The sequence below is a fragment of the Cryptotermes secundus genome, unplaced genomic scaffold, assembly GCF_002891405.2.
Source record: "Cryptotermes secundus unplaced genomic scaffold, Csec_1.0 scaffold13, whole genome shotgun sequence".
Taxonomy (NCBI): domain Eukaryota; kingdom Metazoa; phylum Arthropoda; class Insecta; order Blattodea; family Kalotermitidae; genus Cryptotermes; species Cryptotermes secundus.
The window spans coordinates 1,518,791-1,532,901 of record NW_019734350.1 but is presented as its reverse complement, the minus strand read 5'-3'; the positions used below and the strand labels follow the sequence as shown (position 1 = coordinate 1,532,901).

Here is a 14,111-nt window from a genome sequence, read left to right as displayed (position 1 = left end):
ATTGCAGTGAATAAATTCACGCAGCCGAACCGGGCGCACGCAGACGCTTCATATAGAACTGGTTCCATCCGTCCATCCGTTCCGAATAAAGTGCACAAACCGTTGCCGCATATTGGCCTTGCATCTGTATATTTCATTTCGTGCATTCTCCCACTCCACGTTCTTCGTTTTAGGAACACCGGTTCGTTACTTCCATAAGACGCTTAAAGCAAAACCGAAAACGTTCTGCTGAAGTGAGACTGTATTGGGATTTCGAGGAGACAACTTAATGCTAACATGTAGATATAAATGGGACGATATTAAGGGAACCTTAAGTAATTGAGTGCCGGTCACGGTAGCCGAGCGGTCTAAGGCATGTACTGTCTTCGCTTTCTCGGAAGCCGGGATCATGGGTTCGGATCCCATACAAGGCATGGATACTTGATGTGTGTATGCGTTCATTCTGTGTTTGTGTTGTCCTGTTCTTAGGTAGAGGCATTGCGACGAGCTGATCACCCGTCCAAGGAGACCTACCGTCTGTAAAATGATCATGAAACTGAGAAATCAGCCCTATGCTCCAAAGTGGGAGCAAAAGGAGAAAAAATAATTGAGTGGGAGGATACAACTGGATTCATCTGGCCCAGGGTAGGTTGCAGTGACTTGTGAACATGATAATGGACTTTTCGGTTTCCATACAAGGCGAAGAAACGTTGACCAGCTGAGCCAGTACCATCTTAACAGACTTTGTTAGCAGAGGGGGTGGGAGACGCGAGACGAAAAAGAATATGAACTGCCCGGAGGGACTTGCAGAAATAAAGAAAAGCTCTAGGTGGAGCTGGTTTCCGGACCGACATTTGAATCAGTGACCTCAGGATCAGTAACCACACACCACTACAGTCACAGTGTTTCGTGGGCAGGCATGTACTAATTTCAAGGCAGTCTCGTCTCGCCTCGTCTGTCCTCCGGCAGTAAGCATGAACGCTGTAAAGGCGGTCTCTCGGTGCTGTTGCTGCTTGAATATGTATTGGGCGAAGTGACTGACCGACCGTCTCTCGGAGCTAGGGGCAGTGGCGTCTGTTCAGTGTTGTGGGCAGTGATCAAAATGCAGGTGTGAAACTTGGTCTCTCGGAGTGAGGGAAGAGCATGGGATGAGGGTATCTGAGAACAAGGTGCTGAGGAGAATATTTTAATCCAACACCAAACATACAGTAGACCCCGTACACAATGACCAGGACGAGAGGGTATACAGGAGAATGCAGACAAAGCTCCGCGCATTTTAACTTCGGCATTACATTCATGTGAGAGATCAGGTGAGGTAAACTTAAAGTTGTCCCTATGCTTAACTAATTAAGCACTACGCAATGAAGACTTAATGGGAGTGGCTGTATACACCCAAGAATTCTCGACCTCTGCACTAGTTGGAGGTGAGTGGTCAGCTTCACGCCCGGACCACTTTACCCTCGGGGAAAGTGTCCTCGGTACCCTTTGGATTGGAGGCTTGATGGGCCCCAGAACGTGAAGAAAATTCTTGACCTTACCGGGACTCGAACTCCGACTCCCTCGATCGTTCAGCTCATAGCCAGTCGCTATACCGACTGAGCTATCCCGGCGTGAGAGATCAGATTTTCCCATTTTCTCTTTCGATTGTAGGTGAGTCCTAAACATGGCTGCCTGTGCAGAGAATTTTATCCCGTCATCTCTAACTACAGGTGACCGAGCTCTCGCAATCCTTACTCAGACCATGGAGGATTTTCACGGGATACAAGTTCAATCTTATCGTGTTAAGACATAAAGTTGCCCCTGCCCTTATTAAGGCTCCTAAGCAGCGAAGATTATGTGAGAATGGAACTGTAGCGCCATAAAATCTTAATCTCTACATTATCTTCACGCTCCGGCCGCTTTAACTCCGGGGAAAGAGTCCCTGCTGCCCGTTAGATGAGAAGCTTTGGGTCCTAGACATGACGGTGAAGAGAGAGGTGTCTGCCTCTGACAGGAGTCGAACCTCAGACGTCTATCTTGTAGCCACTCACAATAATTATTGAACTGTCTCAGCTGTTCGTCTAATACTGTTAACTGGATCACAAGTAAATGATAGGCTACATAAATTCAGTGGGGGTAACACAACTGGAAGTATTCACTAAGGGGATATAACTGTAGACAGTAAAGAAATGAAGAGTTTCAAGAACCCGATTTTACTATTAGATAGCCTCTGGTTAGAGTTCCTGCCTACAGATCCAGAGGTCCCGGGTTCGATTCCCGGCGCTACCAAATTTTCTGAGAAGTAGTGGGTCTGGAAAGAGATACACTCAGCCTCGTGATGATAATTGAGGAGCTACTTGAATGGTAAAGTAGCGGCTCCGGTCTAGAATACCGAAATTAACGGCCGTGGGGATTCGTTGCGCTGACCACGCGACACCCTCTATCCGTTAAAGTTAGCACTAACTTCGCCGACAAGCGGCGGTTGCTCGGTCGGTATAGTTCGCTTGTGGACTAAAGCCACGGAGTTTGTTTTTGTTTGTTTGTCCAGTCTTATAAATATTCACTCTCAGTTCACAGTCAACTGACAAAATGCAGTTTAGCTCAGGGGACAGCATATTGGGCCGTGCATGGAAGGTCATGACATTGACTCATACCCCATCCAGAATTATTTGATTGCTTACAATTGTAAGCTTGTTATGGAAAATAATATTATTGTTATCGTTGTTGAAGAGAACTTACTACCTAAGTAGGCGTACAGATTCTGTCATTACGTAATATTTGTTTGATATAAACTTCAAAGATATACAGATATACAGCACCCCCTCCCATCTTTATGGTTGTTAGCTTATAAACAGCATATCTCACATACATTGAAGATATGTTTACGGCCTATCTCCACATTAAGTTTCGCTTTCATAGCTCCAGCGATTCATTAGTTATCGCTGTCGAACTGAGACCTCACTCACCCACTAACTTATTCGCTCATGCTACTGAGCCCTTCTTGAGAAGCCGCCAATTGTGCAGCTACTCAAGAACTTCCCAGCATTTTATGGAACCCGAAGGTTCACTACCGTGTTCACAAGAGCCCTCCACTGGTCCCTATCCTGAGCCATATCAATCCAACCTATTCCATCCCATCCTATCTCTCCCAGATCAATTTTAATATTGTCCACCCACCTATGTCTTGGTGTTCCCAGTGATCTCTTTCCTTCTGGCTTTCCCATCAATATCGTATATGCATTCCTCTTCTCCATGATCCGTGCTACATGCCCTGCCCAACTCATCCTCCTTGACTTGCTCATTCTAATTATACTTGGGGAAGAGTATAAGTTATGAAGCTCCTCATTATGCAGTTTTTTCCAACCTTCTGTCACTTCATCTCTCTTCGGTCCAGCTCCTTAGCACCCCGTTCTCAAACACCCTTAGTCCATATTCCTCCCTTAATATCGAAGTGAGACCTACAGAGCGGAAACAGTTCTTATAACCTGCGTGTTGTTCTAAATTCTACAAGATAATGTATCAGAAAAAATGCATATCTGTAAAGATCTGTTGCTGTGTATCATCTAAGGACTCTTTGTTAAGAGGCGGTACTGTCGTTTCCGCCATGTTATTACTGGCTGTAGGAAGCTGCAAATTACGAGATTGGGGTGGCCCCCAGTGTCATAACATACATACCAAATTTCGTTAAATCCGTCAAATAGTTCATAAATTGAAATGCGTGTATGGTTTGAAACTGCACACTCATTTTCATCTCTTGCCAGTTTTTAAAATGCCTTGAAGTTTGCCTCTATTTCGTTTATACATCTTCATGTCTTATTGACTATTACGAACATGGTAATCAACTTCAATTTAAACGGAGGAACATTTCTCATCTAGCTATAATCTTCTCAAGAAGGATCGTTCGGTTTAACTTCAGTTTAAATTGTTTGACATGATGTACAAGTAACACGCCACTGGCCCTCACCAGTTAACATAGAAGTAGTCTCTGTAGCTTTTGTTGTGTGGGCCCCGATGGACTGTGGAGAGTTAGCTTTTCGTTTAATTACTTCTTACTTTTACCACACAAGCCGGAGCGGGAATGAAGACCACTTCAAAATCACCGCACATACACGGCCAAGTCTAAAACTTCTATTAGTTTCTCTCATTAAACTGAACTGTGAATTTTATCATAGGTCTGGTGGAAAATTTTCAAATTGAAGAAAAGTTCGTATACCCCCTCATCATCCGTCAGCGGTTGGAGTTCTAGAAATACCGAATTATTTCCTCCTTTTGTGGTTTTAAATTAGAGCTTTATGAATATGGGACGGATATGATATCTGAGAAATATATTCTCCTATTCCCTTCGCCCGTGGAAATGTGGTTTAGCGCTTGCCAAATGAAGGCTGAGTGTAGGATTTTCCTCAGACCCCAGGCGTGGTAGACCCTACATGTGTATGTTATGATACCAGCAGTGACTTAGGAGGTTTTATGGAGCGTCACTAAGCTTGAAAGCCAAATGCGGTAGTCATACCAGGAAGGAGAAATCACACATTGCAACGAACTGGGTAGCTTGCAAATGGCGCTTAGTCGTACCGAATCAGAAGTGAACATAGTTAATAAATGCCTCGAAAGTATGGCGAATTTATAACAGACGTATTTGCTAATGATTTGCTAACCAATCAGAGCAGATCAAATTCTAGGAATTCTCGCTATCAGTCAGTTCAGAAACTTGTTTCATTCCATCTCCCATCTAAGAAAACTGAGGATAAGAATAGGCCTATAAAAAACTCCGTGGCCTCTAGTCCGCAAGCGAACTATACCGACCGAGCGACCGCCGCTTGTCGGCGAAGTTACTGCCAACTTTTGCGGATAGAGGGTGTCACGTGGTCAGCGCAACGTATCTCGACGGCCATTAATTTCGGTTTTCTAAACCGGAGCCGCTATTTCCTTGAAATAGTTCCTCAATTATCCTCACGAGGCTGAGTAGAACCCATTCCAGACCACTACTTCTCAGAAAATCTTGTAGCGCCGGGAATCGAACCCGGGACTTCTGGATCTGTAGCCAGGAACTCTGGCCGTCCTTTACACCACAGGAAGATTCCTGGTACTCATTTCTGTTAAAGGCTGAGTTGACCCTACGGCCATAGTGCGGCTGAAAGAATTGGTCAATATAAAAATCCAATGACCACATCGGGAATCGAACCCGCAGCCTTTCAGGTTGTAGCATAGTGTCTCAACCGCGTGCCCCCTCTTAGAATACATTAATCTTCAAAATATAATATGGTTTGCTCAGACCTCTTGTACAAAATAAGGTAACTCCCGTAGCTAACTCCATGGCCCCTGGAGACCTCTGTTGGTTGAGCGCCATGCCATTAGGTAAGCCGACATCTGTTCTGAAGCTGATGGCTTCTCCCTTTTATTTTTGTCGTACCTGTTCCATATTGCCTTCAGTATTACTCACAGTGGTGCTGGTACGGCCTTCACAATTTCCCTTCTGATCACTGTTTCTTCTGAGAACGAAATTCTATCCGTTATCTGTCTCTCGGTCTCCACATCTTTGTTCCATGACATCTATTGTCCGACTTGGCTGTCTGTCTCGCGCGTAGTGACCCCATGCTGCTCCAGTTCAAACATCGGAATTCTGCCTGATGAACTGTCTATACTGAGGACACGGAAAGGAGTCCCATAGATGCTGAAGGAGACAGAGCTTGACTATTGCTACATTCACCTCCAGCTATGCTAACCAGCCCAAAACACTAGCCTCTAAGCAAATAAATAGTCTACCCAGGGTTTATCTTGTACCCCATATACCCTCGCCCACTGTTCCCCGTTTCTACTGCGTTTCTTTCCGTCCATGGTTTGGTTCCAACGTGCCCGTAAATAGTTCGTTTGCGTTGCGACTGCATGCGTCACAGCTTCACTCTGGGATTAGGTCTGAGTTATGATTTTTGTTGTATTGTTTTTAGCCTATTTTCCTTATTCTGAAGGGGTCACGCCGTAGCGTAGTTGGTTGAGGCACTTCTACAAGCCGGAAGGTCGCTAGTTCGAGTCCCTTTGATGTGGTTTTTTTTTTCAATTGACCTAATCCTTCCAGTCACACTATGGCTCCGGAGTCGACTCAGCCTCTATCAGAAATGAGTACCAGGAATATTCCTGGGGGTTGAAGGGCGGCCGGCGCGTAAGGCTGACAACCTTATCGCCATCTGTGAGCCGACTGTCTAGAAATGTTGGAGCCTTGATCTCTTACAACCCCATGGGCCTTCGAGGCCTATTACAGGGATAGCTTTACCTATCTTTTCTTATTTTGAAAAATAAAATCATTTTTATGCGGTCTCCATTCTGTATATCCGCCTCGCCCCCATCAAATTTCGAATGCGTGAATCAGTCGTTATGAAACTTGGCACCTGAGCCCATCTGAACGACTGTATGTGTATTCCTCCTTATCGTTGCTAGGCAACTGCTCTTTGAAAACGTTCCCGCTGCAACGAATACACACAACAATAGAAGAATTGTTGGAGGAGTAGTTTCTGGGCGGGCCTTGTCGTATCGAAGAAAAATGGGCGATTAGTTCTTGTCAGAACATCTTGTAATATTTCTTTATTACTGATTTTGTGTGACCAATTGCAGCATATTGATATTTTGTTTAATTATTTTTGCAATATTCGTTTAGAAGTGCTTTAAATTTGTCTTTTCTTTTTGGGTGTTTTTGTTTATTCGACTATTTCTTACTTCTTTCCCTTGCTTTCGTTAGATGTAGAATAGTTACACCGGCCAAGATCGGTCCCTGTGGACTACTTGTAATCACTGGAGAAACATTCCTGATCTCATATGTCTTAAGACACTCAATCCTTTACTTCTCGCAAGGTCATCACTTCGAATTTGAAGCAGAGCAGTGTAATATTGACAGTTTGTAGATGAAGCAAGTTTATTTTCTTACATTTCGATTTGCTGACTAAAAGAAAGGAATTGGCACCGTTAATACTTGTACATATAATATTTTTGCAATAAATATGGAATTTCGTTTATATCGGTATAGTTTGGATAGCGTAGTCGGTATGGCGACTGGCTACGGGCTAGACGACAAACGGGTCGGATTTTGAGTCCCGGTGGGGGCAAGAATTTTCACTTCTCAATGTCGTCCAGGCCGGCTCTGGGGTTCACCCAACCTCCTATCCAGTAGGCCCCAGGGGATCTTTCCCCGGGGATAAAGCAGCAGGGGCGTGAAGCTGACCACTCACCTCCAACTGATGCCGAGATCAAGAAGATGTGGATCTTTACATGCACTCCCCCATACGCCTTCATGGCGTAATGCTTAATTAGTTGAGCACAAGGACAACTTTACCTTTTTACCTTACCTTTACAGTCTATTTTATGAAAATCTCGGGCGAGGAACGGGGATAATACCGGCTTACGATGAGCAACTAATAACTATTACATCACGACATCCAAGTCTATAATCTGTCATATTGAATTAAAATTTATCTGCAAAAAATTTAACATGCAATTTTTTTATTATTTTATCTTGTAACTTGAAATCAGAATGGTAACACAAAATAGGAACGTCTACAAGTATGTACTTTACATTAGTGACCCATGTGTATGAGTTCCGGAAGTAGATGGTTTTAATTTAGATATCACGTCAGCGGGGAGACTTCGCTAGGCGGACCTTAATTGCACCCTGTTGCATTTGATGAGTTAGATTATGGAGACTGTCGGATACTTACTCCAGCCGCACACTCCCTTAGCCTTTATCTCGCTCCATCATTTTATCTTCCTCGCTCTCATTTCAAAGCCATTGGCGTCTTCTGTGAGACTGTCCTTTCTTTCGTCTCAGTTTAAATGAAAACCCAGGGTACCCAATCGCATTCCTGAACGGCGTAATCAATCCGCGATTCCTTTGTTGTTTTTCCATTTGTAATTTGGTTCCAGAAAGAGCTGTGAGGTCACCACAAAGACTGCAAAGACAATACACCTCATTAGCTCCATGTTCTAGGAGGACTCCTTTAGGTTTTTGTTAAGAAACACAAGACATACACAGAAGTAGAGGATGGGGTTCAGTCTGTGCCCACACATCAGCAAAGAAGAGCAGAGACCATTACTTCTTTCTTCAGCAACTGAGCTGTACATCAAATTATTAGGGTTTAAAGACGGAGAATTTTGTTGGCGGCTTTGCTCCAGGAAGTGAGTTTAGTTACTCGGGAAGTACATAGTATACAGGTCCTATTTGCAGAGATATGGTTGCCAGTACCCTCATGCTTGGTTTCAGCATCTAAATCAAAACATTCACACATCGGCAGATGTGATAATTTTGCCGGTACACATTAATTGTTCGCCTGTATACATACCGGTAAAACTGCATAATGAGGAGCTTCATAACCTCTTCGCCAGACATAATTATATCTTTACCTTGGCACTACAGCCCCAGTGGGCCTAGGCCTACCTCCATGAACTTCTCCGTTCATTTCGGTTTTTCGAGATCTTACACATTCGGCAGGACTCCTTGGGCGAGTGATCAGGTCGTCGCAAGGCCTCTACCTGTAGACAAACACAGAAAAACGCAACACGAATATCCATGCCCTGAGTGGGATTCGAACCCACGATCTCGGCTTCCGAGCGAGCGAAGACAGTGTACAAGTATGCCTTAGACCGCTCGGCCGTGACCGGCTCCAGACATAATTAGAATGATGAAATTAAGGAGAATGAAATGTACAGGTTATGTAGCATGCACAGGGAGAAGAGGAATGCATATAGGGTTCTGGTGGAAATGTCAGAATGAAAGAAACCACTAGGAACATCTACACCGTAGTGTGAGGAAGGTGTATACATGGATCTAAGGGAGATAGGTTGAGGTGGTATGAACTGGATCCATCTGGCTCAGGATAGGGACCAATGTAATGCTCTTATGAACACGGCTGTAAATCTTCGGTTTCCATAAAATACTGAGAAATTCTTGAGTAACTGAAAGACTATCGGCCTCTCAAGAAGGGCTCAGCCCCATGGAATTAGTTGGCTACAGGTATAGATGGATGAATTGATGGATGGATGGATGGATAGGTAGATACCGTCGTCTGCCGGCTGAAAAGGTACCTTACGCATATTCATTCTAGGTTTAAATATTGTGTCGTGTGATTGATGCTTGGCTAGAGCAACCAAAATGTTCACTGTTCCATAATATAAGTTAACAAACGTTCTGTAATCATTTATGTGGACACGAACAAAGGAATATATGTTTAAATTTTCAATTACCAACTTCAGCAAAATAATAGCGCTAAGCACAATAGATTATTGAAGGTCGCAGTGCTAGGGCCAGTTTTATGGCCCACCCCTGATACTCCCACGCAAAAGAATAGCGTTACGGTGCTCCAGTTCTCCATGGTTGACACCCGCCAGGCCGGAGTAGGTTTTCACTGTGTGACGCTGCGATACAATGCGCAAATTCACTGAGACGCCAAAGGCGTAGTTGACTGAGGAGCAAACTCCATTACACGAAGGACAAAATGAAGTTATCCTTATACAGGAACAGTGGAGATGCAGCTCCACTTATCCTTAATTTCGGCACTAGATAGAGATGTCAGCTTCATGCTTCGCATGCCTTAACCCGGGGGGAAATGAGGCGCCGGTACCAATGGGACAGGAGGATAGGTGGACTCATCCGGCATGGACGCGGTGATCAAGTGGCTCCTGACGGATATCGAAGCCCAGTCCTCCAGCTCATATCCCAGTCGCTACATTTAGGGTTTGATATTCTCACAGCGGTGGTTATGAAGTATTTTACTTTCTGGAGGCGATATGTTCCTCCGAAACGTCGGTAGACTTTCAGCGGACTACATGACTTTATATCCCAACCATATACCATAACCACAGCTGTTAGAACCTGTAATCCCATGTTTTGTAAACTGTTTACACATGGAGATTCAATATGAACTGCTTGCCTGTAACTATCACAGATAAATACCAGAGCTCATTAATTATTTACTGCATGCAAGAACTGTTAAGCCACAATCTGTTTCTAGGCAACGGCTCGGTAAACACATTTCCGCGCATCGGACCGTACTATGCACCGCGGTGACGTCATCAATAATACGTACTGTTTTTCCGTGGTGCCTGCTCAGATTGATTATAGGAGAAGTGATTTCAGAAGCTAAGAGCACTTGGAAGTACAAGAACGAGAATAGACCGTGTCCTTAGTGAATTGTGAAGATTAGTTGAGAACAGATTAGGACAAAGCAGTGCAGAGTGATTGAAGACAAGAAAACTTCATAGTGATTTTCTGTGTTGAGATCCGCTACCAGGATACGACTAGTGAAGACTGAGAATCCTAGTGCGTGTACAACGGTGAATTGTAAATTGTGCAAATCAGCGATTAATTAATTCCTTGGCAACTACAGCTCCAGTGGGCCTAGGCCTACCTCCATGAACTTCTCCGTTCACTTCGGTTTTTCTAGATCTTACACATATGGTAGGACTCCTTGGGCGAGTGATCAGCTCGTCGCAAGGCCTCTACCTGTAAACAAACACAGAAAAACGCACACAAACATCCATGCCCTGAGTGGGATTCGAACCCACGATCCCGGCTTCCGAGCGAGCAAGACAGTGCATGACTTAGACCGCTCGGCTACCGTGACCGGCGCAAATCAGCGATAGCGCTGTATTAATTGTAATTAAGAGAGGCTGTAACCGAAGTGCCAATAAATCCAATCATCCGAACTAGAAACCCGTTAATTTCGTCACGCGTACCCCCCTACACATGACAATTCTAACGATACTAGGTGATCTATATAAGCTGCAAAATTCCAGGGTACGTAATATGCTGAGTTATCCTCTTTGCCTTGGCACTGAATGTTATGCGAATCAAACTCACCTCTGGCTGTTCTTTCCAAAGTACTTATTCACTCGAATAGTCACCTCCATCTTCGGTATTCTCCTACTAATGACCAGTCTTACATAATAATTATGATTCTTTTCTGGATGCTTCTTTGTCTCTCTCTTCGCCACTTGAAGTAACAGTGCCTCTCAATTAACCGACAATAAGATCAAGTGTAAAAATCAGCTTCTGAACAATCAAAGATAAAATTTCTACAAAGCAACTTGACAGTTTCTCGCCATTTTGTTTACGGGAAGAACGTAGATTGTGGGTGTTTGGTGAGAGACTGCTGACGGGAACTTTGGCAATAAGACGTAGGCACTGACAAGGTGCTGGAGACTTTGAACTTCATACTTTTTACTCTTCATAAAATGTTGTCAGAAGGATAAAATCAAGGACACTGAGATGGGTGGAGAGAGTAGCATGAAAGGGAGAGATGACAAACACAAAATTATAGCTGGAAAATTGAAGAGAAACGGTAAAAGCAGGCTGCTTTTACCGGTTCTCACGGTCTCTTCGCTTGCAGATTTCTTATATTTTTTCTTATACCCTGAAGATGGAGGCGATACGTTCCTCCGAAACGTCGGTTAACACCACATATACACGGTGCCAAATCCCAGAAGACTGCTTTCTTCATAGTCACCGCCGTGAAAGCCTCAAATCTTACAAAACCAACTTAATTTCTGTCCATATGTGTCAAGACTTTATTCGAATAAGAGAACAGTTTCAATGTTTTTATTAAACCATGTGAATAGAGAGCAATTTCGAAACTGCGAGAATAAAACGCTTTTATTTGAAGAGGCATTCTTCTGAAGTATGCCCTACAGTTGTTCGTTCAGCCAGCCACTGTTACGAATTCGAATTTTTTTCTCTCTCCGTGCACACCAACTTGATCAATTGAGTTGTTATAAGTTTCTTTGTCAAAAATTTGCAGTTTCTAGTTCTTGTATTCTGTTAGTTCGAGGATATGAATGTTTGGATTCAAGTTCCTTTCTCCGAATCCATTCCCAACACTCATTATTCAATAATATGAAATTTCTCCCCAAAGTTAGTCAGTTCCTTTCCGTGTGACATATAATCCTAGTCATTATTATAAAACGGTTTCTGAATTGACGCCCTTAACTTTGACACCCCAGACCCATGTAACTTCATATCATTCAATAGCGTGAACAGGAATACAGAAGCTCTGCTTGCCAGGATCATAGCCTAGCCTGTACCCCGGGCACAGTGCCAACTCACGCCCTCTGTCGGCAGATGTCACGTACATACAGCCCTCCATTCATCCGCCCACGTGTCCCCAGCATTTTCTAGCATTAACCAACAATTGCTGTAAATGGAGAACTACGGAAACTGGGCACACTTTAATCTCTTTGTAGACGGATTTGTGGGCATGTGATCTGCGGGAGAGAACAACAGGGTAACTGGTGTAGAATTAAAACGTGCTAAGTTAAGCAATATAGGTATGGATTATTTTTTATAAAATTCTTACCATTAACACTGAAAGATGGATTTGTCAACCACGAAGAGGACTATTACCTGAGCTTTGACGCCGTGTAGCCTAATATAAGTTTACCGACCCTTCGGAGTAACAGACGGCCTCTATCTTCAGAATCGGAGAGTAAGGCAAGTAAGCAACTAGCACATTTAGTCATTTATGCGACATTTCTCCCAAATTTTTCTCATCTATCACTTGTTAAAATGCGTCATTTTTAGTACCAACATTAGTTAGTGTTTTCCTTACTCCTGCTGGTTCTTTCTTGGTACCTTTTTGACCTTATACGGGTACCTTAACCGGGTTGTCCACTCATCATTCGCTGGGGGATCACTGACAATGGTTACGGGGATTCCTTCAAAATGGTTTGATCCTGACGCATTCGGCATAGAACTGATCACTTGATTACTATAGTCTGAGGAACTTCTTGGCAGGAATCATCACTCTGACCCTCAAGCAGTCTTACACCCAAAGTGGCTAGGCCGCCGAGGACGTATGTATGTCGCAGTAGCAGTTGCAGACTCACCGGTCCCCAGTCCAGTCGCAACTACCAACGGCTAGCATGAGAAGAACTCGGAGCGCCCGGCACAACACTGATGGGCAGAGGGTTACGATAAAACTCCAGTGTAGCACACATCTTGGCGAGCTTGTGGGCGGGAGACGCAGAGGATGGCCGCTTGTTCATTTGTTGAAAGCTGCCTGTAGTCTCGTAAAGCGAAAGTAAGCGCCCTCTCTCGCTGTAGGTGCAGCATACCCTGCCACCTGCACTCTCATCCTAAGAGAAGAGGGAACGTGTATGAAGTTTGCAAATGCATTGTTGTACGTCACAACCTGTCAAGACCCAAAGCAAGGCCCGATACCAAGTCAGATGGCAGTCGTTGTCACTGCCATGGCGCGTCCAGCTCTGTTTGCTAGACTTACTCTTGGACCCTGAAGTCCTCGGCATTACGGCCCTCCAAAAGCCGGCAGACTTTTATCCGACACCACGACGTTACATCCCACAAGTCTTGGAAGTAGAACTTCCTCGCAAACTACGAGACGTTGAGTGATCCTGTTCTCTGATTCAAACAGATTTTAGTTGTTGTTTCTTGCCCCTCTCTTCCGTCTCTTTTCAACCATTTTCTTCCCAACCTACATGTAACTTTAGCATCAGTTTCACTGACGTCTTCCAAACTTTCTGAAAGCAAGGGCCATTTCTGCTCAACACGCTCCTCTTTTGTTCAATCTGATTGCACAAAGCGACATGCACTGATCTAGATTTTCTTTCTGTCTCAATTTATCTCGTATTTCATGTAAACGAACTAAAACTTCAACCACACTAGAACATCAAAGACAAATCTGGAGACTTGTAAATTTGTAGAAAGAAGACAAGGAGGCGAAAATTGAGAGAAATGCGGAGAAAGGAAATTGTATCGGCTTTTTGCTGAGGAAGACATTTCGAGAATCTGACCCATTGAATTTCATTTCACTCCAGCTGCAATTTATAGAATGACTGCTACTAACGTATTATTATTATTATTATTATTATTATCATTGTAGAAATCCCCGGACTATAAAACAGAAATTGACGGCCGTGGGGATTCGTTGCGCTGACCACGCGACACCCTCTATCCGCTAATGTTGGCACTAGCTTCGCCGACAAGCGGTGGTCGCTCGGTCGGTATAGTTCCTTGCGGACTAAATCCACGGAGTTTGTTTTTTGTATTGCAGAAATCATGTAGAACTGAGGTTCTCTTAGCGACGAGCTGTTGTCTGCTTCTCAAGGTGTCGGATGAAACAAATGCTTTCATCTATAAAATGGTCCAAAGATAGAGGCAG

At 44.0% G+C, this 14,111-nt stretch overlaps 1 protein-coding gene across 1 annotated transcript in view; it reads left to right on the top strand.

Annotated features, from left to right (window-relative positions):
• Positions 1 to 14,111, top strand: part of LOC111868746 (somatomedin-B and thrombospondin type-1 domain-containing protein) — a 200,146-nt gene that overhangs the window by 28,226 nt on the left and 157,809 nt on the right. The window lies entirely within an intron of this gene.